This window comes from Schistocerca nitens, chromosome 2 (assembly GCF_023898315.1).
Source record: "Schistocerca nitens isolate TAMUIC-IGC-003100 chromosome 2, iqSchNite1.1, whole genome shotgun sequence".
Classification (NCBI taxonomy): Eukaryota; Metazoa; Arthropoda; class Insecta; order Orthoptera; family Acrididae; genus Schistocerca; species Schistocerca nitens.
Window position 1 is genome coordinate 75,754,410 of NC_064615.1, and position 27,429 is coordinate 75,781,838.

The 27,429-nt window shown below is 44.0% G+C and overlaps 1 protein-coding gene across 3 annotated transcripts in view; it reads left to right on the forward strand.

Moving 5' to 3' along the window:
- LOC126235741 (leukocyte elastase inhibitor-like) overlaps positions 1 to 27,429 on the forward strand; it is a 227,039-nt gene that overhangs the window by 51,776 nt on the left and 147,834 nt on the right. The window lies entirely within an intron of this gene.

The window sequence follows — 27,429 nt, forward strand, 5'->3', positions numbered from 1 at the left end:
AGCACGACATCACCTGCGGCGCCTCTCCTGGGCTCGGGACTACATCTGTTGGACCTTAGACGACTGGAAAACAGTGGCCTGGTCAGATGAGTCACGATTTGTAGTTGGTAAGGGCTTATGGTAGGGTTCGAGTGTAGCGCAGACCCCACGAAGCCAAGGATCCCCATAATGGTGTTTACATGGGATGTTCTGGGTTCTCTGATCGAGCTGAACCGATCACTGACGTGAAATGGTTATATTCAGCTACTTGGAGACCCTTTGCAGCCATTCGTGGACTTCATGTACCCGGACAACGGTGGAATTTTTATGGATGGCAATGCGCCATGTCATCGGACCACAAATGTTTGTGATTGATTTGAAGAACATTGTGGACAGTTCGAGCGAGTGATTTGATCACCCAGATCGCCCGACATGAATCCCATCCAACGTTTATGGGACGTAATCGAGAGGTCAGTTCGTACATAAAATACCGTACCGGCAACGCTTCCGCTTTCGCATGGACGGCTACAAAAGAAAGTGGAAAGCCGCTCATGTTCAGTGTCTCAAACATTAAGTAACCAGATATCGTAACTTTACGTTGGGGGATGGCTGCACATTCTGAATTGCCAAACTGCAATAAACGGAAATAATACACTCTATTTATGAGTCGCATAAGTCAGAATTATTGTTATAACCAATTTCAAAAGGATTCGTGATACTATGTGGGTTCCTATATACCAGCACTAGGTAATGCAGTGTCCTTATAATTAATAATAAAAAAAAAAAAACTAAACTCCGCCCGAACAGCCCATGAAGGCCCAAAGGTACCGACCGGCCGCCGTGTCATCCCCAGTCCACAGGTGTGACTGGATGCGCCCCTTTTACATTAATAAAAAACAATGGTAGGGCTGGAAAACGCCAGTCACTTAAATAATCAAAATTGGGCTAGGACGTTTCTGTGACGTAAATATGTCTGGAAGTTGACGGTATTTTCTGGGTCTCTTTTCAATGCTCGAAAAATGTCTAATTCTTCTAAAATATTTAGTACATTACCCTTTTTCTCACGATGAAGTATTTTAAGATTGGCGGCAACATCACATACTATGTGTCCCGGTTCTTGCAAGTGAGCACTCAAATCTGACTTTGTACTGGAATTAGTAGTATGATCCCTAAATCTTACATAAAAACATCTCCCCGTTGGCCTATGTATTTTGAAGGGCAGCTGTCACAAGGCATACTGTACGGCCCTGGAGCTTTAAATAAGTCCCTTTTTGATTCCTCTCTATGTCTAAATCTTTGGCCTTATTTTTGGGGATAAAATAGGCTGGTGTTATACTCTTTGAAGCCAGCCGTTTACCTGTTTTTTGAATATGTTTCCATAGTAAGAAAAGCTATAGTAATCACTTTCTTTAACAACACTATTCCGTAGAGGGATCAGTGTAGTCCACTCGCCAAGTAATCTCTATGCTACATTTTATAATACTACTATTGATTTTATGGGCGATATCTGCTTCATAGCCACTGTAGTTAGCTATGTACTTAATTATACGTAACTTACGTTCAAAAGCTACGGTGGAGAGTGGGGCGCTATGCAGCACGGTGCGAAATGCTTCCATCTTATGCTGCCATGGGTGGTTCGAAGAACTATGAATTACTGTGTCTGATGTTGGGGTCTCCTATAAATATCATCCCCTTTTTAGCGGAATTGATAAATCTAGGAACGGCATTCACACTCTGAATATTCACATTTTGTTATTGAGCTCCTGAAGATTTTTTTTAAAATCTTGGTGCAACCCATTATACAGCAAGAAGACGTCGTCTACATAGCGACATCGTAGTAAGACTTTACTCAAAAAGTGACGTAGATCTTTCATAATACGGGATTATAGGTCTGTCGCGTAGATGCCTGCTAAACTTTAAGGGAGGGGTGAGCCCATAGCCAAACCCTTCTTTGCACTTAATATTTATCTCCGAACCTAAAATAGTAAAACTGTTTTGTTTGAGATTTCAAAAATCTGGAGAACGTCATTAATCTCGCCCTGTGGTCTGTCACTGACTCTCCTGAGATTATCACTTACTGTGTCTTGTAAATGATCTGTGGGGATGCTTGTATAGATGTTCTTTACATGAAAGGAACCATACATGTGTTTGGGAAAACTGACACGTCGGAAAGTCTTAACTAATCTCATCTCTGTTTGAAATGTTAAGCTGAACGGGATGCATAAAATCCTTATTTAAGTAATCTGCTAGCATTTTTTTTTCAACCAAATAACCTGGTCTACTCTCTCGTGAGTCAGAAGTTTTAAATACCTGGATAGAAATGTTGGAAATGGCCGTTACCGGTTTAAATAGAACCTTAATCTTTTGAGCTGAAGCACCTGAAAACGCAAATTTGACTTGGAAAACCGGTCGTGTTCTCGAATGAAGATTCTTACAGTCGCAGCGGTATTGTTTATTCAAATCATGAAGCCAGATTACCTAAGTAGATTATGCTGTGGATGCCACCGAGCCGCAGAAAACATAGAAGGCAGAGGAAACCTTGGAAAGACGGAATTGTAAAAGTAATGAGATGAGTAGAATTAAGAGAAGATCAGCTGGATGACAGAGAATCATACAAAATGGGCGAAGGATGACGCTGGAAGGTTTTCCAAATCCGATAAAATAATAACAGTATTTATTTGACGAAGACAGCAAAGCACACAGACTGGCCCGCATATCGTGGTCGTGCGGTAGCGTTCTCGCTTCCCACGCCCGGGTTCCCGGGTTCGATTCCCGGCGGGGTCAGGGATTTTCTCTGCCTCGTGATGGCTGGGTGTTGTGTGCTGTCCTTAGGTTAGTTAGGTTTAAGTAGTTCTAAGTTCTAGGGGACTGATGACCATAGATGTTAAGTCCCATAGTGCTCAGAGCCATTTGAACCATTTGAACCACACAGACTGGCCAGTATTTCCAGCATTGCCCGAGAGCGGGAAGTAGCATACAGCCGCTGAGTCACGCCGCGCTGACAATTCTTCGTGATTTGCTGTAACAGGTGAAACTCGTATAACCACACTTCTCTGTCGACTGAGCGTATTGGCGGGTGTATAGTTCTCTCTCTACAACTTGATGGCTTGTCCTCATTCACGTCGACTACCGCTTGGAAATGGTATAACAGCCGAAACTGACTAACAGTGGATAATAACTTCGTTCCGCCTCTGAAAATCTTTATGCACTACTGGTCATTAAAATTGCTACACCACGAAGATGACGTGCTACAGGCGTGAAATTTAACCGACAGGAAGAAGATGCTGTGATATGCAAATGATTAGCTTTTCAGAGCATTCACACAAGGCTGGCGCCGGTGGCGACACCTACAACGTGCTGACACGAGGAAAGTTTCCAACCGATTTCTCATACACAAACAGCAGTTGACCGGCGTTGCCTGGTGAAACGTTGTTGTGATGCCTCGTGTAAGGAGGAGAAATGCATACCATCACGTTTCCGACATTGATAAAGGTCGGATTGTAGACTATCGCGATTGCGGTTTATCATATCGCGACATTGCTACTGGCGTTGGTCGAGATCCAATGACTGTTAGCAGAATATGGAATCGGTGTGTTCAGGAGGGTAATACGGAACGCCGTGCTGGATACCAACGGCCTCGTATCACTAGCAGTCGAGATGACTGGATTCTTATCCGCATGGCTTAACGGATCGTGCAGCCACGTCTCGATCCCTGAGTCAACAGATGGGGACGTTTGCAAGACGACAACCATCTGCACGAATAGTTGGACGACGTTAGCAGCAACATTGACTATCAGCTCGGAGACCACGGCTGCAGTTACCCTTGACGCTGCATCATAGACAGGAGCGCCTGCGATGGTGTACTCAACGACGAACCTGGGTGCACGAATGGCAGAACGTCATTTTTTCGAATGAATCCAGGTTCTGTTTACAACATCATGATAGTCGTATCCGTGTTTGACGACATCGCGGTGAACGAACATTGGAAGCGTGTATTCATCATCGTCATACTGGCGTATCACCCGGCGTGACGGTATGGGGTGCCATTGGTTACACGTCTCGGTCACCTCTTGTTCGCATTGACGGCACTTTGAACAGTGGACGTCACATTTCAGACGTGTACGACCCGTGGCTCTACCCTTCATTCGATCCCTGCGAAACCCAACATTTCAGTATGATAATGCACGACCGCATGTTGCAGGTCCTGTACGGGATTCAGAAAATGTTCGACTGCTGCCCCGGCCAGCACATTCTCCAGATCTCTCACCAATTGAAAACGTCTGGTCAATGGTGACGGAGCAACTGGCTCGTCACAATACGCCAGTCACTACTTTGATGGACTGTGGTATCGTGTTGAAGCTGCATGGGCAGCTGTACCTGTACACGCCATCCAAGCTCTGTTTGACTCAATGCCCAGGCGTATCAAGGCCGTTATTACGGCCAGAGGTGGTTGTTCTGGGTACTGATTTCTCAAGATCTATGCACCCAAATTGCGTGAAAATGTAATCACATGTCGGTTCTAGTATAATATATTTGTCCAATGAATACACGTTTATCATCTGTATTTCTTCTTGGTGTAGCAATTTTAATGGCCAGTAGTGTACGTTATAGCTGACCTGGCAAACGTTGTTTTGCCATATAAATTATATCTAATCTATAAGAATAATGTATACGTGTAACGCAATGTATACGTGTAACACAATAGCCGTTGTTGGCGGGAGCTCGTGACGCAAACAACAATAATGGCCGAAAACTGTCTAGGGAGTGAGAAAAGGCTTAGTGGAAAGTCCGGCAGTATCGTCCATTGTTAGTTCTAGCGTTTCTACGGTAGACCGCGCGGATTTAACAATTGCAGTCGATACACGACTCGTCCATGAGCAGACAAACATAGCGGCAATTTCGTGTCGAAACGTGTTCGCCAGCATTATGAATAAGGCCAAGAGCACACGCAACGATTTTTATCGTACGGAAAAATATTGTACGATTAAATTCTGTTAAAGGAACAAAGGAGAGCATAGGAACTTCTTTGTTCCACTAAAAGAATTTGATCGTACGATATATTTCCGTACGATAAAAATTGATGCGTGTGCGCTAGGCCTAAATGTCGGTTTGGCGAATGACGCGTGCTACCTAGTTAAACTTCTCGGTCTAGTTACGTCGATTCAAAGAGGGTTCTTCGAGTCGTTGCTTTTGGTACGTTTTCTTCAGTTACCTATCGATCAAATAGTGGAAGACTATCACCGGTAGACACCTGGCGGGGATAGCTGATCAAGTGATAATTGATCAGTTATCGACCGGGGTTGCAAATTATTAAATTACTAAAATCGCTATTAAAAAATAGCGGTTGGTGGTAGAAGGGTGAAAATTTAGGGTTGAGTGTATTTTTTAATGCCACATCATAAAAAAATAAAAATAAAAAGTTTTGTCCAAAAAATAAGAAAATATTTATTGGGGTGGATCTCCCTTATCACTCAGGGGTATGAAAAATAGATTACGACCGATTCTCAGACCTACCGAATTTACATGTAAAATTTCATCAGAATCGATCGAGCCGTTTTGGAGGAGTATGGCAACTAACACTGTGACACGAGAAATTTTTGTATAAGGATTACCGTGGAGAGCGAAAGCATTGTCATTAACGACTGTGTTAAATGTAAAAAAAAAAAGTGACAAAAAAAGAATGTCGACGTGACAATGGACCATTGTGGCTATATGAGCCCCCGTCCAGACACACTGGAGAGCGAACTTGAGGTTCGGTTAAAGCAGCCACACGTGTCACGCCTCTGCTATCGCCGTGTCGTGCTTTCCACCTACAGATTGGAGGAGCACAGTTTAACAGCCGGAACCCGTCGCAACTACAGACGTCACTACTAGCGCCAGAGATACTTTTTATGGGTTCGTTTTCCGTAACTATCGTGCACTCCATAATATCTTGGTGGCTGGGAATAACCAAGAACTTCGTATACCAAGCCTGAATTCCTTACTTTCCTGTTTTCTCATTTGGTTTTCAACTAATTACGCGAGGCAGCAACTCAGTAATGATAATTTCCTCCTTCCCAACCACCGCGGAGCGAACTCACTTTTACCGCTGTCTGATAGAACGAAACTCCAAGCAAATCGATGACATTGTAAGTAAAATGTGTGTGTGACTTACAAGATGTAGCGTAAAGACTTCGTTCCGTAGCCGGCCGGAGTGGCCGTGCGGTTCTAGGCGCTACAGTCTGGAACTACGCGACCGCTACGGTCGCAGGTTCGAATCCTGCCTCGGGCATGGATGTGTGTGATGTCCTTAGGTTAGTTAGGTTTAAGTAGTTCTAAGTTCTAGGGGACTGATGACCACAGATGTTAAGTCCCATAGTGCTCAGAGCCACTTCGTTCCGATTGATAATGCCTCTTTAAATTTCTTCGCCAACGGTATATAGTTATATACACATGAGACGTTTTTGTTTATTATGGTTTTTTATTTTCAGATTCTTGCTTTGTCAACGAGAATAGACACGTTATCGAACGGATTTTTTGGTATCAATTTTCGTTTAATTATTCGTAATTCATTTGGTATTTCTCTCGTTGATTAGATAACCAACGTTGTTATACAGGGTGATTCAAAAAGAATACCACAACTTTAAAAATGTGTATTTAATGAAAGAAACATAATATAACGTTCTGTTATACATCATTACAAAGAGTATTTAAAAACGTTTTTTTTCACTCAAAAACAAGTTCAGAGATGTTCAATATGGCCCCCTCCAGACACACGAGCAATATCAACCCGATACTCCAACTCGTTCCACACTCTCTGTAGCATATCAGGCGTAACAGTTTGGATAGCTGCTGTTATTTCTCTCTTCAAATCATCAATGGTGGCTGGGAGAGGTGGCCGAAACACCATATCCTTAACATACCCCCATAAGAAAAAATCGCAGGGGGTAAGATCAGGGCTACTTGGAGGCCAGTGATGAAGTGCTCTGTCACGGGCTGCCTGGCGGCCGTTCCATCGCCTCGGGTTTCATAACTAACCTTTTTCGTAGGACTCTCCATACAGTTGATTGTGGAATTTGCAGCTCTCTGCTAGCTCTGTGAGTCGATTTTCCTGGGCTGCGAACAAATGCTTGCTGGATGCGTGATACATTTTCATCACTCGTTCTCGGCCGTCCAGAACTTTTCCCTTTGCACAAACACCCATTCTCTGTAAACTGTTTATACCAACGTTTAATACACCACCTACCAGGAGGTTTAACACCATACTTCGTTCGAAATGCACGCTGAACAACTGTCGTCGATTCACTTCTGCCGTACTCAATAACACAAAAAGCTTTCTGTTGAGCGGTCGCCATCTTAGCATCAACTGACGCTGACGCCTAGTCAACAGCGCCTCAAGCGAACAAATGTACAACTAAATGAAACTTTATAGCTCCCTTAATTCGCCGACAGATAGTGCTTAGCTCTGCCTTTTGTCGTTGCAGAGTTTCAAATTCCTAAAGTTGTGGTATTCTTTTTGAATCACCCTGTATTACAGCCTCGGAGCAACTTGTCTTACTCTCTCGATACAGACCAATTATTTTCAAATAAATTCGTTATTTTAAATATTAGTTCTCACTATGATTACTGTCCAGTACTGTCCAGGTAATTACCACAGTATCCACTGAGAAACAACTTATAGCCGGCCGCAGTGGCCGAGCGGTTCTAGGCGCTACAGTCTGGCACTGCGCGACCGCTACGGTCGCAGGTTCTAATCCTGCCTCGGGCATGGATGTGTGTGATGTCCTTAGGTTAGTTAGGTTTAAGTAGTACTAAGTTCTAGGGGACTGATGACCTCAGAAGTGAAGTCCCATAGTGCTGGGAGCCATTTTTGAAACAACTTATAGCTCCTTTCCTTTCAGAAATATCAAAACAATCTGTCATTAATTCACTTTTTCGTACAAGACCAAGAGATCAATATACAGGGTGTTACAAAAAGGTACGGCCAAACTTTCAGGAAACATTCCTCACACACAAAGAAAGAAAATATATCAAGTGGACATGTATCCGGAAACGCTTACTTTCCATGTTAGAGCTCATTTTATTACTTCTCTTCAAATCACATTAATCATGGAATGGAAACACACAGCAACAGAACGTACGAGCGTGACTTCAAACACTTTGTTACAGGAAATGTTCAAAATGTCCTCCGTTAGCGAGGATACATGCATCCACCCTCCGTCACCTGGAATCCCTGATGCGCTGATGCAGCCCTGGAGAATGGCGTATTGTATCACAGCCGGTCACAATACGAGCACGAAGGGTCTCTACATTTGGTACCGGGGTTGCGTACACAAGAGCTTTCAAATGCCTCCATAAATGAGAGTCAAGAGGGTTGACGTCAGGAGAGCGTGGAGGCTATGGAATTGGTCCGCCTCTACCAATCCATCGGTCGCCGAATCTGTTGTTGAGAAGCGTACGAACACTTCGACTGAAATGTGCAGGAGCTCCATCATGCATGAACCACATGTTGTGTCGTACTTGTAAAGGCACATGTTCTAGCAGCACAGGTAGAGTATCCCGTATGAAATCATGAAAACGTGCTCCATTGAGCGTAGGTAGACGAAACTAAAATGAGCTCTAACATGGAAATTAATCGTTTCCGGACACATGTCCACATAACATCTTTTCTTTATTTGTGTGTGAGGAATGTTTCCGGAAAGTTTGGCCGTACCTTTTTGTAACACCCTGTATTGATATACTTTGGGTTGTCGTCTGACCATTGGTGGGCTTAGTACTGGACGTTACGGAATCCAGTTGATTTTAACTCCGCTGCACTTGAGCTTGTTGGTGCATATGCTGGCGTCACATGCTTAATAAGATGTAGTGTTTCCATTTGAAGACTTCGTTGATGTTTGTCATTGTCACTCGTACGTTGATGTCAGATTACGCTTGGAGCCTGAATATGGCGCTTTTTCACGTCGAAACTTGTGGCATGTTTTGAATAAACCACGTTGAATTACAATACAGCTGCTGGTTTCAATTTTCATTATTCAAGCGCTTCATGTCTGGCTGCTGTCCCACCGTCCTCGATGGATTACCAGATACATAGTTTTAGGTCTTAATTGCTTTTCAGTTTTAATTCTGGATGACTATTACTTCCTGAGTTAAAGTTTCCGTAGAAGTAGTGCAAAATAATTTCAAGGTGAACAACTGCAATAAAATTCACCGTGCGAACGAATTTTACCTTCAGCATTCAAGTAAATATATTGCACATCGCAGTATACAAGTACCTGCCAAGTAATAAAACTTTACAGTGCTTAGCATATATGTGAAAGCAATCATGGCGACATGAGAATTGAATAAACCATAAACATCAACTTTTCTTTTTACAAATTCTTTTTTTCATTTTATGAATAGTCACCGCAGATTACGTTGCGTAGCCTCGGGCTTCTTCTTTCGGTAGATGATCGTCGACCAAATGAAAATTTTATTCCAGTGCCGTGCGAAGAACAGACGTCAGCTGTCGCACGATTTTGGTTCGCTCATACAACAAAGAAAACACAAAATAAACCCCTTTGTAGTTACTATTAAATTGTTGCTACTGTAAAAACAATGACCATGCATATATAACATCATTATACACCATATTTTAGCATATATGGTAAGGCGGAAAATTCCACAGGGGTAGACACCAAATCCTCTATCACTACGTAAGATATAAATGACCAACATGCATGACTATACAAATAAGTACAGTTATTCGATGTTGTCAGTGTGCATCACTATAAGCACACTGGTGTCCAAAATTAATGCAGCAAACCGCTATTTCCCCGTCCTGTGTCTAATTCACTATATAATCATACCAGCTGTCAGCGGACATCGGTACGATCGTGTTCTGCTCGGAAGATGGCATTTCGGTCAACCGAAAACTACGCCAGCGATGATGTCAGGGCATCTACCAAAGAGACTAGTGTTTGCTGGGTAGGCCCACATCCACAACTGCTGTGTACACGGTCACAGACAGTGCGATATGGCACGTAGAAGACGCCTACCAGACTCTCTGCGGTGGATGGCCATTGGAATAATGGAAGTAGGAGAGTCCCAAACTCATATGGCCCGATAGCTTAACGTGAATCGTTCCCTTGTTTCTTGGATGTGGCGACAGTTTATAAGAGGCCGAAACTGTATCACGAAGACTAGAGTAGGGCCGAACATGTGTGACACCGAGCGAGGTGGCGCAGTGGTTAGCACACTGGACTCGCATTCGGGAGGACGACGGTTCAGTCCCGCGTCCGGCCATCCTGATTACGGTTTTCCGTGATTTCCCTAAATCGCTCCAGGCAGACGCCGGGATGCTTCCTTTGAAAGGGCACGGCCGACTTCCTTCCCCGTCCTTCCCTAATCCGATGAGACCGATGACCTCGCAGTTTGGTCTCTTCCCCCCAATCGACCCAACCCAACCCATGTGTGACATCGCCGGCCGCTGCGGCCGAGCGGTTCTAGGCGCTTCAGTCTGGAACCGCGCGACCTCTACAGTCGCAGGTTCGAATCCGGCCTCGGGCATGGATGTGTGTGATGTCTTAGGTTAGTTAGGTTTAAGTAGTTCTAAGTTCTAGGGGACTGATGACCTCAGCAGTTAGGTCCCATAGTGCTCAGAGCCATTTGAACCATGTGTGACATCAGAAAGAGAGGACGGTTATTTGGCTGTAAGGGCACGACAGAACTGCCTTACTATTGCACGGCAGCTGGATCCTGTCCTCGCAGCATCCACTGGACGTGTTTTATCGAGGCAAACGGTGTAGCGAAGGTTTCCACAGAATGGCCTTTATTGGCGGAGACCTGCTGTACGTATGCCTCAGATTCGTTTTCGCCAAAGGGGGCATCAAGTCAACATAATGGTTGGACAGTCGAAGAGTGGGCCGATGTTCTTTTCACAGATGGATGAGTCTCTATTTGGTCTGGAGAGTGGTTCTCGACGGATTCGCATTTGAAGGGAATGTGGAAGACGATTTCGAGACGCAAACATTGTGGAAAGAGACCGATTTCAAGGAGCTTCGCTAATGGTGTGGACAGGAATTATATTCATTACTCGAACATCTCTTCATGAACCAACTGGTGAATCGGAAAGGTATAACTGCTGACAGGCATCGTGACGAGGTCTTGGGGCTGTGTACGGTTGCTGGGAGGTGCTGTGTGCCCAGACTTCGTACTGATGGACGATAATTATCGACTTCATAGAGCAGGAGTGGTTGATGTTTTCTTGGAAACGGAAGATAGTGCATGCATGACGTGGCCTGCTCGTTCTCCCGATTTGAATCCTGTAGAGCATATCTGGGATGTACTAGGGAGACGGGTTGCATCACGTCAGCATCCACCAATCACTCTCCAAAACTTGCGAGCAGCTCCGCAGGAAGAATGAGCGTTATTGCCCCAACTTGATGTCGATGGCGTTATTAACAGTACGTTCCGTTGTTGTCAGGCCTTTTCTGCTGCCAGAGATGGTCACACTCCATAGTGAGCACATTAAACAATTGTCGGAATGTGTGCGCAAATCTATTAAGTTGGAAAGAAACGAAGAACATTTTCGTCTACTGTTATGAATTTTGCAGATGTTTGCGTTCTGTATTCTTTATATTGTTTCTACTTCGCTATCACCTGTTTATGCTGTTTTGTGGCAAAATAAACGCAACCAGGCAAAATTTCCGTTTGCTGCTTTTTGAACACCAGTGAAGTGACGACCTCTGCCGGATTCAGAGTTTGTTCCAAAACAATATGTCGATTTCTCGAGTTCTAGGAGGCAAAAGTGTTATGTATGAAGGAAGGTACACTTTCAAGCTTTACTGCTGCCAGAGATGGTCACATTCCATAGTGAGCACATTAAACAATTGTCGGAATGTGTGCGCAAGTCTATTAAGTTGGAAAGAAACGAGGAACATTTTCGTCTACTGTTATGAACGTTGCAGCTGTTTGCTTTCTGTATTCTTTATATTGTTTCTACTTTGCTATCACCTGTTTATGCTGTTTTGTGGCAAAGTAAACGCAACCTTGCAAAATTTCCGTTTGCTGCTTTAATTTTGAACACCAGTGAAGTGACGACCTCTGCCGAATTCAGAGTTTGTTCCAAAACAATATGTCGATTTCTCGAGTTCTAGGAAGCAAAAGTGTTATGTATGAAGGTAGACTTTCAATCTTCCCAGGCCGGTGTTAGTACGAATAAAAGTTCTTCTGGGATCTCAAACATACGTACGGTTGGAGCAACACAAGCCATGGCTACTGATCACGTAAAAAGATCCGAATGTCACATAAACTGCGCCGAAGCCTGCGTGACATAAAAAAAACCAACAATATTTCCAAGTGAAAAATTACACACTCATCAAGCGGATGAGTAACGAGAATAGAGAGAAGACGGCTTTTGACTCTCGCTTTCGTGACCTCCGGCAGTTCCTGCCAGCCGTTCGCAAACCACAATGAGGCAGCAAGACCGCAGCTCGCGTAAACAAGTGGCACGACGACCAAGTATTATTCGACCACAATATTATTGCACCTGGGAGTGAGGGCTTCGGTCGGCTTATCGTGTGTTTTTATGGTGATATTTCACGAGCACGCGCTGAACATTTAATAGTATGTGGGCAATTGTATTGAAATCATGCACAGTGCGATGCGCTTTCCTTAGTCACCACTGTACTTTTTACGATGGAAATCGAGACAGATGGTGCACTGCCCTTCCTTGACGTCCTCGTTCGACGGAAAACCAATCGGTACCTCAGCCACAGTCTCTACAGGGAAACCGACACACACAGATCGGTATCTGCACGCTCTCAGCCACCACCATCCAGCACAAAAACGTGGCGTTCTGAATACCCTCGTCCATCGTGCTAAAGTCGTCTCAGACGCTGAAAGTCTGCCACTAGAACTGAGCCACCTCCGAAAAGGCTTCCGGGAAAACGGGTACAGCCACGGACAGGTGTCACAGGCTATATCTGGTGTGACACGCAAGAAACACACCAACAGAGAAGAGAACACTACCGAAGAAGAAAGCAAGAAACTTGTGCTTTTCCCTTTCTGTGGTACAGTGTCGGGAAAGATTAGACGGCACCTGAAGCGATATAACATTTCATCGGTGTTCAGGCCCCCAGCAAAAATTCGACAGCTCATGAGGCCTGTGAAGGACGATCTAGTGCTTATAACGCCTGGAGTGTACAAGATACCATGTCAGTGTGGCTGTTACTACGTCGGCCAAACAGTAAGCACTGTGGAGCAACGCCGGACGGAACACGAGAGTTGCTTACGCGTACGCTATCCAGAAAAATCAGCCGTGGCACAACACGCCTTACAAAATGGGCACCGAATTCTATTCGACGAAACATCTGTCTTTATGAGGACGAAGCGATTTTGGGATAGAGTCATAAAAGAAGCTATTGAAATAAAAACCTCTGAAAACACCAACAACTGGGACGGCGGTTTGCAGCTCAGTACAGCCTGGGACCCGGCCATCGCGAGGTTAAAACGGGCGCGGGATGAAAACATTACCGTATATGGCGAGGAAGAGAGCACTAGTGACGTCACAGCCAGCAGTGCGGCTATATAACGACGCAGCCACGGCGACGCAGCAGTCAGTCTTACCACTTGACAATGATCAAAGAGAGCTCGGTCGAAAGCTCGTGGAATTTTAACCAGCTGACGTGGCTGGAAGCCCGAGGAAATTTTATTAACCACTGTACTTGTTTACTCTAACGTCATTGCGTGTTTCTGGTAACGGCCATGGGAGGATAAGTGCAATAATAGCGCGGTCGCTTAATACTGGCGCTAAATTTGCCAAATACACTGTATTATCCCCAACTGGGGATACTTTTCGTATGTCTCTGTTAACGCAAGCGAAACTGACGTAGCAATTACGGTCTATTAGGAGTTGTTGTCTTCGTTTTACTTTTACTCCTGAGTTGTCGTAATGTAAATGAATTTTGCAACAAAGGTGTTTATTGTGGTTATGATTCTATGACGTTTTTGAAACCCAGAGGAATTTCATTTCTAAATTCTAATTTCTTTACATGTCCTTGTAGTTTGAAAGCGGAAAAGTCCGACTAGGTACCTACCTACATCTGTCCATATCCGCACAAATTATAAAAATAGATGTTAGTCTATATGTACGTACGATCGTTTCAGTGCAAATATCTCTGGAAAAACAACAGATATTGTAAAACGACTTCCACGGGTGTGAATGTAAGGCAGGAGCTCATGAAACTAAATAATATGAGTCGTTCTAAAACGTAAGCAAACATTTTTAAAATAATCACCCACTATTATTTTCTACGCAATCAATAGTGTGAAAAATCACAAATAAATGGCGTCGGTTGCGTCGCAATACGAGAATTACATCGCGAGAAATTGCACAGCGAAGTTGACGCTTGAAATAAACGAAACGCGCTGGTATAGCACATCCTGAGATGCAAGCGCAAACCCTCACGTTGCTCGTAATTATGATGTGGTTGATGTACTACGATGGAACAAACGCTGTACTTATTGATATTTACACTGTTGTTATGCGGACTGGAAATGCTACTGATGTCGTCTCGCCGGCCGCGGTGGTCGTGCGGTTCTAGCGCTGCAGTCCGGAACCGCGGGACTGCTACGGTCGCAGGTTCGAATCCTGCCTCGGGCATGGATGTGTGTGATGTCCTTAGGTTAGGTAGGTTTAAGTAGTTCTACGTTCTAGGGGACTGATGACCTAAGATGTTAAGTCCCATAGTGCTCAGAGCCATTTGAACCATTTGATGTCGTCTCACACAATGAACAATTTGGAAAGGGTTTGCTGGTCCACGCGTTATTGATCTTTGCTACTACAGGAATGGACACTACTGTAATGAAATATCGAATATCATCGACCAGGGTGAACATAATTAATGGCTGACAAAGGATCTAACAGATGGGTAAATGCTTGTTGTACGTAGTTGTACATCAATTACTTAATGGGACATGACATGTACAGGACGTGTCACTGAACATTTTTAATGTCTACATTGCAAAGGAACTTCTGCACATGGTAACATGATTACATAAACGTACAATAGTACCTACAGAACAAATACCCGTCTACGACAATCACATCGCGATTACGACGAACGTGGGATTCACTCTTGCATCTCAGGATGTACAATACCGGCGCGGTCCGTTTATTTCAAGCGTCAACTTCGCTTTGCGATTTCTATGGATGTAAATGACGTATTGCGATGCAACTAACGCCACTCTTTTTCTGGATTTTCATGTTACTGCCTACGTAAGAAATAATACGACGTGTTCGTTTAAAAACAGAAGTTTGTGTTGAAAATAACATTTGCTTTCGTTTTAGAACGTCTTATAGTATTTAGTTTCATGAGCCCTTGCCTTACATTCATACCCATGAAAGTCGTTTTTCAGTATCCGTTGTTGTTTCAGCGATATTTGCGCTGAAACGTTTAAGTGGGTCACCCTCTATATATGCATCTCCTCCTAATTCTACCAAACTTGGTACACATATCTCTAACTAACTATCTGGAAAGCGTCGCTGTGGGAATAAGAACCACCAAGCAATCAAAAGGGTGGGGGTGGGAGTGAAAAAGCAGTGTAGCCCATGACCCGTAAATACCCATACGTTGGTCAACCATTATTTCAGAACGAGAGCACTTAGAGACTTGCAATAAACTTAACACATAACTTCAGCCCTTGGGAAATTTTTCTCGTTGATGGCCCCCACAAAATGATAAATGCACTCTCGTTGTTCATGAAGTAAAACTCTCGCATGAAGAATGACGTTTTAATTTGTTATTTCTTCAATACGAACTGTAATCGTGACAAAATTTGCAGATAGTATTTACATATAATGTACCAGAAAAATTACGTTATACGACGTCATAAACACTTATGCATTAGATACGGGGAAAACTGCACATCATGCAAGACGTTTAAATTTATTACTTCGTTGCTACTATCTCTATTCGCAACAATTTTTGCAGCCAGTATCCGCTGGATGTGCCTACAAAAATACATGGTGTAATAAAGTCCGAAGAACTTAACATTGTACAGATGTCATACATATTGCAATTTGAAGAGAAAAACTGAAAGTTTTTTTTCAAACATTCGATATGTGAACCATGAGTGGCCCGGCAGACGTCAAAACGGTAATCGAATTCTTGCCATACCCGTCCCAGCATGGCATCGTCGACTGTGGCAGTCGCTTCCCGTATTCTCCCGTATTCTCTCCCGGAGCTCTGCTACATCACAGGGTAGAGGCGCTACATACACCAGGTCTTTAATGTGTCCCCACAGAAAAAAGTCACACGGGGTGAGATCTGGTGATCGGGGAGGCCGTTTCATGAAACAGCTGTCCCCTTCTGTAGCAGAGAAGGGGACAGCTCCGTGTTCAGGTACCCACGAATGCTTCTGTCGCAGGACTTTCCAAACTGTCACTGGAGCCATTTCGAGCTCACGGCATGTACGACGCACCGATTTCTTTGGACTCCTTATGAATGCCTCTCGTTCGCGCTCCACATTCACTTCACTCACACTGGGACGTCCGCTTGTCTTTGACGGGCACAAGCAACCAGTCGTAACGAATTTGTTGTGCCAGTGGTAAATGGCCTTCCTTGTTGGTGGATTCTTACCTTACTTGGTTCTAAACATCCGTTGAATAGCTGTAGCACACTTGTTTTTGTCGAACTCCAACACACAAAAATCTCGCTCCTTACCTGAACTCGCCACGTTTGCGATTAGCGCTATCGGCAAATTACCAAACCACGCAGCGGCGGCATAAATGAAAAAAAAACTTTCAGGGTTTCTCTTCAAAATGACATACGTATATCACTGTATGACAAACAGTTCTGGAGTTACGACGTTATATACAGAGATGCGTGAAAAACTGCCACATCATGCACCACGTTTTAATGTATTACTTTTTCACTAAAAACTCTATTTACAACCCATTTCGCAGATAGTACCCACATATAACACTGGATGTAGCTGCAAAATTATATCATTGTACATCTCATAGTGCAGGAAATACGACGTCATAAACATAGAGCTGCGTGAAAATGAAACTGCAGGGTGAAATCACTAGACATACATGTGAAGAAGCCTAGAGATACTGGAAGGTCTCATATAGATTATATAATGGTGAGACAGAGATTCGGGAACCAGGTTTTAAATTGTAAGACATTTCCAGGGGCAGATGTGAACTCTGACCATCATCTATTGGTTATGAACTGTAAAATAAAACTGAAGAAACTGCAAGAAGGTGGGAACTTGAGGAGACGGGACGTGGATAAACTGAAAGAACCAGAGGTTGTAGAGAGCTTCAGGGAGAGCATTAGGGAACGGTTGACAAGAATGGGGGAACGAAATACAGTAGAAGAAGAATGGGTAGCTTTGATAGATGAAATAGTGAAGGTAGCAGAGAATCAAGGAGGTAAAAAGACGAGGGCTAGTAGAAACCCTTGGGTAACAGAAGAGATATTGAATTTAATTGAAGAAAGGAGAAAATATAAAAATGCAGTACATGAAGCAGGCAAAAAGGAATACAAACGTCTCAAAAATGAGATCGACAGGAAGTGCAAAATGGCTAAGCAGGGATCGCTAGAGGACAAATATAAGGATGTAGAGGCGCATGATACTAGGGGTAAGATAGATACTGCCTACAGGAAAATTAAAGAGACCTTTGGAGAAAAAAGAACCACTTGCATGAATATCAAGAGCTCAGATGGAAACCCAGTTCTAAGCAAAGAAGGGAAAGCAGAAAGGTGGAAGGAGTATATAGTGGGTCTGTAAAAGGGCGATGTTCTTGAGCACAATATTATAGAAATGGAAGAGAATGTAGATGAAGATGAAATAGGAGATATGATACTGCGTGAAGAGTTTGACAGAGCACTGAAAGACCTAAGTCGAAACAAGCCCCCGGGAGTAGACAACATTCCGTTTGGATTCCGTAGAAATGTTGGAACACGTGAGGCAATACTGACCCTACGACTTATTTTGAAAGCTAGATTAAGGAAGGGGCCCGCATCTCGTGGTCGTGCGGTAGCGTTCTCGCTTCCCGCGCCCGGGTTCCCGGGTTCGATTCCCGGCGGGGTCAGGGATTTTCTCTGCCTCGTGATGGCTGGGTGTTGTGTGCTGTCCTTAGGTTAGTTAGGTTTAAGTAGTTCTAAGTTCTAGGGGACTTATGACCACAGCAGTTGAGTCCCATAGTGCTCAGAGCCATTTGAACCATTTTAAGGAAGGGCAAACCTACGTTTCTAGCATTTGTAGACTTAGAGAAAGCTTTTGACAATGTAGATTGGAATACTCTATTTCAAATTCTGAAGGTGGCAGGGGTAAAAAACAGAGAGCGAAAGACTATTTACAATTTGTACAGAAAGCAGATGGCAGTTATAAGAGTCGAGGGGTATGAAAGGGAAGCAGTGGTTGGGAAGGGAGTGAGACAGGGTTGTAGCCTCTCCCCGATGTTATTCAATCTGTATATTGAGCAAGCAATAAAGGGAACAAAAGAAAAGTTCGGAGTAGGTATTAAAATCCATGGAGAAGAAATAAAAACTTTGAGGTTCGCCGATGACATTGTAATTCTGTCAGAGACAGCAAAGGACTTGGAAGAGCAGTTGAACGGAATGGACAGTGTCTTGAAAGGAGGATATAAGATGAACATCAACAAAAGCAAAACGAGGATAATGAGATGTAGTCAAATTATGTCGGGAGATGCTGAGGGAATTAGATTAGGAAATGAGACACTTAAAGTAGTAAAGGAGTTTTGCTATTTGGGGAGCAAAATAACTGATGATGGTCGAAGTAGAGAGGATATAAAATGTAGACTGGCAAGGACTGCATCTATTCATGTCCATTGTGCATTCCGGCGGACTCGGACAATTCCAGCAGAACAATGTGACACCCTAAACATCCAGAATTGTTCCAGAGTGGCTCCAGAACACTCTCCTGAGTTTAAACACTTCTGCTGCCCACGAGACTCGCTAGACATGAACATTATTGAGCATATCTGTGATGCCTTGTCATGTGCTGTTGAGAAGAGATCTCCGCCCCCCTCGTATTCATACGGATTTATGGACAGCGCAGCAGGATTCATGGTGTCAATTCTCTCCAGAACTACTCCGGACATTAGTCGAGTCCATGCCAGGTCGTGTTGCGGCACTTCTGCGTGCTGATGGGGGCCCTTCGCGATATTAGATGGGTGTACCAGTTTATTTGGCTCTTAGTGCATTTTCGGCCGAAGTGGCCGTGCGGTTAAAGGCGCTGCAGTCTGGAACCGCAAGACCGCTACGGTCGCAGGTTCGAATCCTGCCTCGGGCATGGATGTTTGTGATGTCCTTAGGTTAGTTAGGTTTAACTAGTTCTAAGTTCTAGGGGACTAATGACCTCAGCAGTTGAGTCCCGTAGTGCTCAGAGCCATTTGAACCATCTTAGTGCATTTTGCCAGTTGTGTTTATGTTCAATATATTACGTTTTCGGCTATGTTATTATTAACACGGTATGACAAGATAAATTTTGAGTAATTAATTGTAAAGGTTCACCACCAGCATTACACAGGGCAAGTTGATTGAAATGGTGACCACAAAATTTATGGGTATACAAGTAACAATTTCAACCATGATAGAAAGAATCAAATTAGCATGACATCAACAGAGTACACAACTGGAATGGAATTGGGAATCAAAGAGTTCAAACTCTTTGGAAGAAAGTGGTGAGCAACGGTAAATCCCTAAAAAAAATTGCGCCGTAGGTAAAAAAAATCATGACTTGAAGCAGAGCCTGAGAAGCACTAACTGAGCTGTAAAACCTCCATCTCCACTCTTTCGCATAACGTGAAACTGAAGGCCTCTGTATGTCCATCTTTTCAGAGATGGTTGCGGACTCGGATGTTCGCTACGGGATGTGAAGTCAAACAACTTTCTGACGTCTGATTTCCAAAATTATTTTATTTCGCTACCAGTTTCGGCGATTTATTTCGCCGCCTCCAGACCCTGTGTACAGACAGCAATGGAACCAGTACGCAATAGATAATCAAAAAAGGGGGTGGTGCAAGTCTTATATACATGGTAATATGTAATAACATAACAATACCAAATAGCACAGGAAATAACATAAAGTTACGGATAAATTAAGGTATAAAATAAGAGAGCAGTTGCACTCTGTAGTAACTTATATCAATGAGCAAAGTATATACATCATACAATAGTGAAAAAGGAACCTTCTAAACGGAGGTTAATATTTCATGTTATGCTTAGATAATCACTGTATAATGCTAATGCAATGCCCCTGAAGTAACTGGAGTACAACAATATAGTTGAGATTGTCGCGAATCACAATTCACAGTTTCGCCGTGGCCGCGTAATCGTCGCCTAAGGTGATGGCGCCCGCGTGGCTAGCCGCGCTGTGTGCGCTGCTTTCCGAGTGGGAAGGCTTGCCGGTCCCCGGCACGAATCCGCCCGACGGATCAGTGCCGAGGTCTGGTGTGCCGGCCAGCCTGTGGATGATTTTTAAGGCGGTTTTACCATCTGCCTCGGAGAATGCGGGCCGGTTCCCCTCATTCCGCCTCAGTTAAACTATGTTGGCGATTGCTCGCAAACACTGTCTCCACATACGCATACACCATAATCACTCTACCACGCAAACATTTGGGATTACACTCGTCTGATGTGAGACTTTCTTGGGGGGGGGGGGGGTGAAACGGTTTGGGAGGGGGGCGTCTACTGGGGGTCGAACCGCACAATAACCCTGGGTTCGGAGTAGGACGGCGGTGGGGTGGGTGGACTGCTGTAGCCTGTTGTGGGGTTGTGAACCACTGAGGGCTACGGCGGGACGAAGCCTCTCCGTACTTTCTACATCCCCGGTTTAATATACACACAATACACAAGGTGGTGGCCCTGACCGCTGAGGCGTGAGAGCTGCTAAGGAAGAATGCAGCTGGCTGTAGCGGATTGACTGCGTGAATCCGAAAACATCACCTTGTCGAAACCGACGCGGTTGAATAATCTTAAAATCGCGAAAAGGTGAAAGTATGACTCCAGAACGGCTTGGCAGAAGGCCAAAGTCCAACCATGTTCACTTAACTGGATACCAACTTGACTGCACTGACTCTGGCACTTAAGACCTTCCTTGTCACTTTGGAACACCAATTACAAAAACCCCACTTTGACCAATCAGCGAAAGGGCTTAAGTGAATCACCAGCGCCACACCTGGAAGTTGGTTCCCTGTTTCCCACCATACGGTTTAATATTCAACAGCCAATGAAAACCGTAGCTTCGCTAGCCGTCAGGGACCGCACGAAATTCATCTGGTTCTCCACGATAGAAAATTCTGAAAATTTTAAGAAGGCTACTAGCCTCGTTCCCACGGAAGGAGAGTTGGGGAGCTTTCCGATATGCAAGTGTGGCAACATTTCTGGTTGAGCTAGACAGTTCCACGCGAACAAACGTAGTAGGCAATTTCGCTGTGGACAGCCAAAACCGTTCGTCGATGGCTTTTAACGAAGGCCGGGTCTCAGCCTGACCGTCCTTGAGGTACCGGATGTTATTGTCTGCAAAGATCGCCCGAGCGTCTTCGGGTCTGTCTCCAATGACCAGAGGTGGCAAACGGATGATCCCCGCGCCTCCGTTCGCCACAGAGCTGTCCTCTCGCGACTGGGAAAAACTTCACTGACGTGTCGTTCTGCATTGCGTGGGGAGGTTGCTGTCCCACCGTTAGAGGCGATCCCCCGTGCCGAGCCACGATGTGAACAGAGAAATCTGACTGTCACCAGAAGCGAGCTTGATATCAAAATCCCGTATGATAACACTTCTACATTACTAGAGACTATAGCCTAACCCCACTCACTAGTTACGTGCGTGCAGTTGTGAGTAAAGCAGATAAACACAGAACGATTCCGAAAACAAAATGAAGAAATGAAAGTTTGATATGCTAATCGAGTATGCAAAGGAGGATACTATGTGAAGTAAGGCGTGGAGCAAACCGCCACCTCAACAAGTCTTCTCAACGTGTAAGAGAGAAAAAGTAGACTGCTGAACACGAAACTTTTAATTATATTCGGAGACCACCATTTGCACACTCAGTGAGGCTTGTAATCTCTGATTACCAAGTTTTAAAGTTCTCTTATTATCACACGACCGGTTTCGGGCTCTTATAAGCCCATCTTCAGGTGTCGTAAATTGCTGCTGTGACCCCAGAGCGCCGCAGCGGACGTGTAGCAGGCGCGGTGTGCTACCTGATCTCTTTTTGTTGTAAATCAAACAATGTTAAATTCAGTATCAGTTATTTTGGTCTAAAATAAGACCAAACAGGCCTTGAAGGCCCAACATACCGACCGGCCGCCGTGTCATCCTCAGACCTTAGGCGTCACTGGATGCGAATGAGCATATGGTCAGCACATCACTCTTCCGGTCATCGTCATCAGTTTTCGTGACCAGTGCCGCTACTTCTCAATCAAGTAGCTCCTCAGTTGGCCTCACAAGGACTGAGTGAGTGCACCCCGCTTGCCAACAGCACCTAGTAGACCCAGACATTGGCCGTTCAAGCCTGACAGCGCTTACATTCGGTTATCTGGCGCGAACCGGTGTCACCACTGCCGGCAAGGCCGTTGGCGTTACTCTGATCTGGCGCAGCTAGAAGCATTACTTCAGTCATATATGAATACAATGCTAAGATTTACGTTGTCAATTTATTAAAAAATCTTCCCTTAGCTCGCTGACAGTTTCTGAAAGTTCTGTGCTGCGAGAATGATTATGGTCGAGCGAGGTGGCTCTGTGGTTAGCACAGTGTAATGACGGCTCAGACCCTCTTTCGGCCATCGTTATTTAGGTTTTCCGTGATATCCCTAAATCGCTTAAGCAAATGGCCTGCAGCTCGTGGTCGTGCGGTAGCGTTCTCGCTTCCCACGCCCGGGTTCCCGGGTTCGATTCCAGGCGGGGTCAGGAATTTTCTCTGCCTCGTGATGGCTGGGTGTTGTGTGTGATGTCCTTAGGTTAGTTAGGTTTAAGTAGTTCTAAGTTCTAGGGGACTGATGGCCATAGATGTTAAGTCCCATAGTGCTCAGAGCCATTTGAACCATTTTTTTGCTTAAGCAAATGACGCGATGGTTTCTTTGAAAAGCACTGTTGTGTACATAGTTCCACGTAGTCAGCGCGTACACAACTTTCCCACTAGAGCGCGTCCCGCTAAGCACAACAGCGCAGGCACAGCGCTCGTCCGTCTCCGCACTACGAGATGGCGCTGCCTTAGAGACGGACCAAATTCTGCTTCCGCCGATTCACGTATTAATATGTAACACAGCCAATGAGATTGCTGCTAACATAGAACCTTTTCTCCTCGCAGATCACACTCGTGCAGTGATACCTGAACGCGCGAGGTATTAAACGAGTGTACAGACGTCCGATTACCAGTCTGCATTTGTCTGCACCAGTCTGCATTAGTCTGTACCAGTCTATAGTCAAGTTTCAGTCTGCACCTAAGAAGATTATCATATTCCTGTACATAGCCATGGAGATAAATGTATAGACACTTTGTCAAGTATCAGAGATATGTGAGAACAAGATTAACGTACCAAGACCAAAGGAACTTCAGATTGTCATTTGTAAACAGCATCCAGAATCAAGTTACGTAATGTCTATGCTTTTTATTATTTTAATAAATGTGTGTGAAAATTAATCAAGTTCTGTTTAAAGTTGGTCATCGTCAATCTGCTACTCTAAGCGTGCAAGTGGCATTTCTATCGTCTGACCTAACAGCAGAAGATAAACACGCCACGATAAGACCACGAGACATATTGCTGACACTCGCCTACTTCGTCAGAGCTACAAGTCAAATAATCTGATGGTCTGTGTACTGAAGGTCTTACAGTACGCACACCACAAGCACACTGCCGATTTTCTTCCTCATCCTTTTCTACCCGAGCTTGTGCTACGTGTCTAATGACCTCGTCGTCGACGGGAGCTAAATTCTAATCTTTCGTCATCATCATCATCATCTTCTTTTTATTCCGTGTCATTATTGTGTTGATGTCACCACTCACGCCCCCTCCTTTCCATGAAGGATTGAAACGTTGAAATACTGCTTGGTGGCTCCTGTCTGGACAAGAAACAGATTCTTAAAAGAATTAATAAAATGATTTTCTCCCACTTGCAGCCCTAATTCCGTCACTCAGAAAATACCTTTACTGCACCGATCTAGCTTTACTACATAAAGAGGGAAATAATAATGCTTACGTGCGGCTGATGCAGTGTGAACTTTACGCTTTCAGCGTAAAATCACGTTAGTTTTCTCTGTTAAGTCACGACTTATACTCACTTATCAGTAGTCATGTTACGAGAGTTAAGTCAATTATTATCGACAAAGTAGTTATAAAATTTTATTGTAATCAAATAAGAAACTTACAAGAACAGCATTTTTCGACATAGTCTCCTTGTGTTACAACGCAGTTGGTCCATCGTTGTACAGGCTTCCTGATGTCCTCATAAAAGAAGGTTCTCGGTTGAGCTGCGAGCCAGGAATGCACCGCTTCTTTCGTCCGAGGCAAATCGATGGCCCCTTAATGTCTGTTTGCGTGGACGAAACAATTGATAGTCAGAAGGGGCAAGATCGGGACTATATGGAGAATGACCCATTACTTCAAATTTGAGTTTCTGAAGCGTTTCAGCAGTGTGGGTAACAGTATGCGAACGGGCATTGTCGTGCAACAACACAACACCTTTTGACAGTAATCCTCGGCGTTTGCTTAGAATTGCAGGCCTTAGCCTGGCAGTAAGCATCTCACTGTAACGTACACTGTTTATTGTTGTGACCCTGTCTCCATAATGTTCCAGTGCTGGATCTTGTGCGTCCCAAAAAACGCTACGATTCAGTTTTCCTGTGGACGGTTGGGTGTTGGACTCTTTCTTGTACTACGAATTTGGATGTCTCCATTCCATACTCTGCCGTTTACTCTCCGGCTCGTAATGATGGATTCATGTTTCGTCACCAGTAATGATCCTGTCTAAGAATTTGTCCCCTTCGTTACCATAGCGATCCAAACATTTTTTGCAGATGCCCAAGCGCGTTTGTTTGTACAACTGTGTGAGTTGTTTTGGGGCCCATCTTGCACAAACTTTATGAAACCCAAGTCTGTTGTGGATGATTTCGTAGGCAGAACCGTGACTAATTTGCAGACGATGTGCCACTTCGTCAAAAGTTAATCGTCTGTCTAAGAGAATCATTTCACGTGAACGCTCAGTGGCTTCTTCATTTGTGGCGGTAAACGGTCGTCCGGCTCCTTCTTCGTGCTTAACACTTGTGCGACCATTTCGGAATTTCTCAATCCATTCGTAGACACTCTGTTGTGGCAAAACACTGTTCACGTACTGCACCGAAAGTCTTTGATGAATTTCGGCCCCTGACACGCCTTCTAACCACAAAAAACGGATCACTGAATGTTTCTTCTTTAACAGCACGGCAGCGATAACGAAACTAACATAGCAGCTTGAAAATTGCAGAGATATAACAACGAATAAACAAAGCATGCGTCATCAACATAAAACGAGAGTACTACCAAAATAAACAGAAATATAACTAAATTGCGGATAATAATTGACTTACCCTCGTATTACTGTCATCGTCTGTCTGTAATGTCTACAGCGAAATTCTCGTCCTGTGCTAGTTGCTGTGCGCTGGGCAAGTTGATCCACTACGACGTGTCCCTAAACTTTAGAATCAACGTTTTGCAGATGATAAATAGTCCCACACCGAGTACTTTCAGATTGTGAACTAACAGCCTAAAGTGAATACATGAACTTCCACCTTGCAGTGACCACTCATATTCATAACAGTTTATCAAAATGGCAATCGTTAGTTTAGGTGCAAGCCTTAGAACAATCCAGTGACAGAACTGAAATCTGGGTTTAAAAATCATTTGGCCCGATAGAACGATCCAACAGCATTTCGTACGAACAGTTTTTTGTCGAGAACCGTGGCCAGCTCTCTGCGGCTTCATCATTACAGTTCCTCGTAAGTTTCTATTCATGGAGATGAATTTCTTCCAACTAGGACCACGCCTGTTGCGAAACTTTTTTCTGAACACATGAACACTAGGTCCTGCTGCACCACGCATTAAATTGCGTCTGAAGGTTCCTGTAGCGAGTAATGCTCCATTTTTAACAACTGTAAACAATAGTGAACACTGCAGTGCACACTTCACAGACGTTTGTGTATTGTTTTGAAAGGTAGCGCCGCCAACGACGATGCGACAGGCGGTTGTTTGTTATGAAACATAACCAGTATACAAATACGAAAATCAGACGAATTGCTCATTCGAGACACCGTATCCCCTGAAACATACATTTCCGACTGTTGGTTTCTTGTTTCCTACTACTTACTTCAGGCTCCTCTACAGCCCGTATTACTTTATACCAAAGGGTTTCGGCATCATGTAGAAGTCGTCCGACTGGTCGTCTATGAGCTTTTTCTTACCAGTGTCATGAGTAAATACAGTGATTTTTCTACGTAGCAAGGAGTCCTGGTTCATTGCCTATCAACATAAGGCGGACAGAGTTTATGTACGGTGAAGTACGCAATTATAGAAAAATCACGTGGTAAATTCTACAGGGTTCAATTTTCGACCCACTGCTAATTCTTATGGACGTGAATTTTTTTCCACTTAACATATATAAAAGAGAATAGGAAATTTTTCTTGCAGACGACGTAAAAGAATCACGTAGGAGACACCATAACAAAAAAATGGTTAAGTTTTTCGAAGAATTTTCAGTTAGTTCATTGCAGTCTGTCGAAGAATTGTATAATATTCGGTTCTGTAGAACAGAAATAACAACAACGATCAGTGTAGCACATGGGCGGACGAGTTGTGAAAGTTTTTATGAGAAGAAACATGTTACGTAGTTTCCCAAATTTTCAGTCTCTGGTTTCTGAATCGGATAAATGAACATCTTAGTACACTATGCGTATTTATACTGTTGGTCGCTTTGGCACACATTTAAGGGTTCGCATTAACTAGAGCGAAATTATTAATTCCACAAAAATCGAGGAGAGGGAACAACATCTGGTGTTCATCTACTTTAAGCAGCTATTCGAGGAGTTTCTGGTGAGGTAACGCAGAGGCAGAAGACGAAAAGCTGGAACTGAGTGGAACGTTACGACGAGAGGACGCTGTTAAGCGACTGATAAACTCGGGAAGGTTTCCCCTTCGTCAGTAGACGCAACTCACAGCGGTCAGATAAGCAATGTTTTCTGACTTAAATGTTTCCTGAGTTCTGTCTCCGTTTGGAGTTATGTCCGATACGACAGTACTTATTATTGGTACTGACAAGAGCATGAATGTCACTAAATGGTAGCGCAGAGTCAGCGAGTAAACTATTTTTACACTACCAATGCTCCTAGTACGTAACGTGAAAACTGACAATGGTATCATGCTTCGTTACAGGTCTATTTAAGAATATTTAATACTCATTAAACTCACTTACGGCAGAAAAATACGT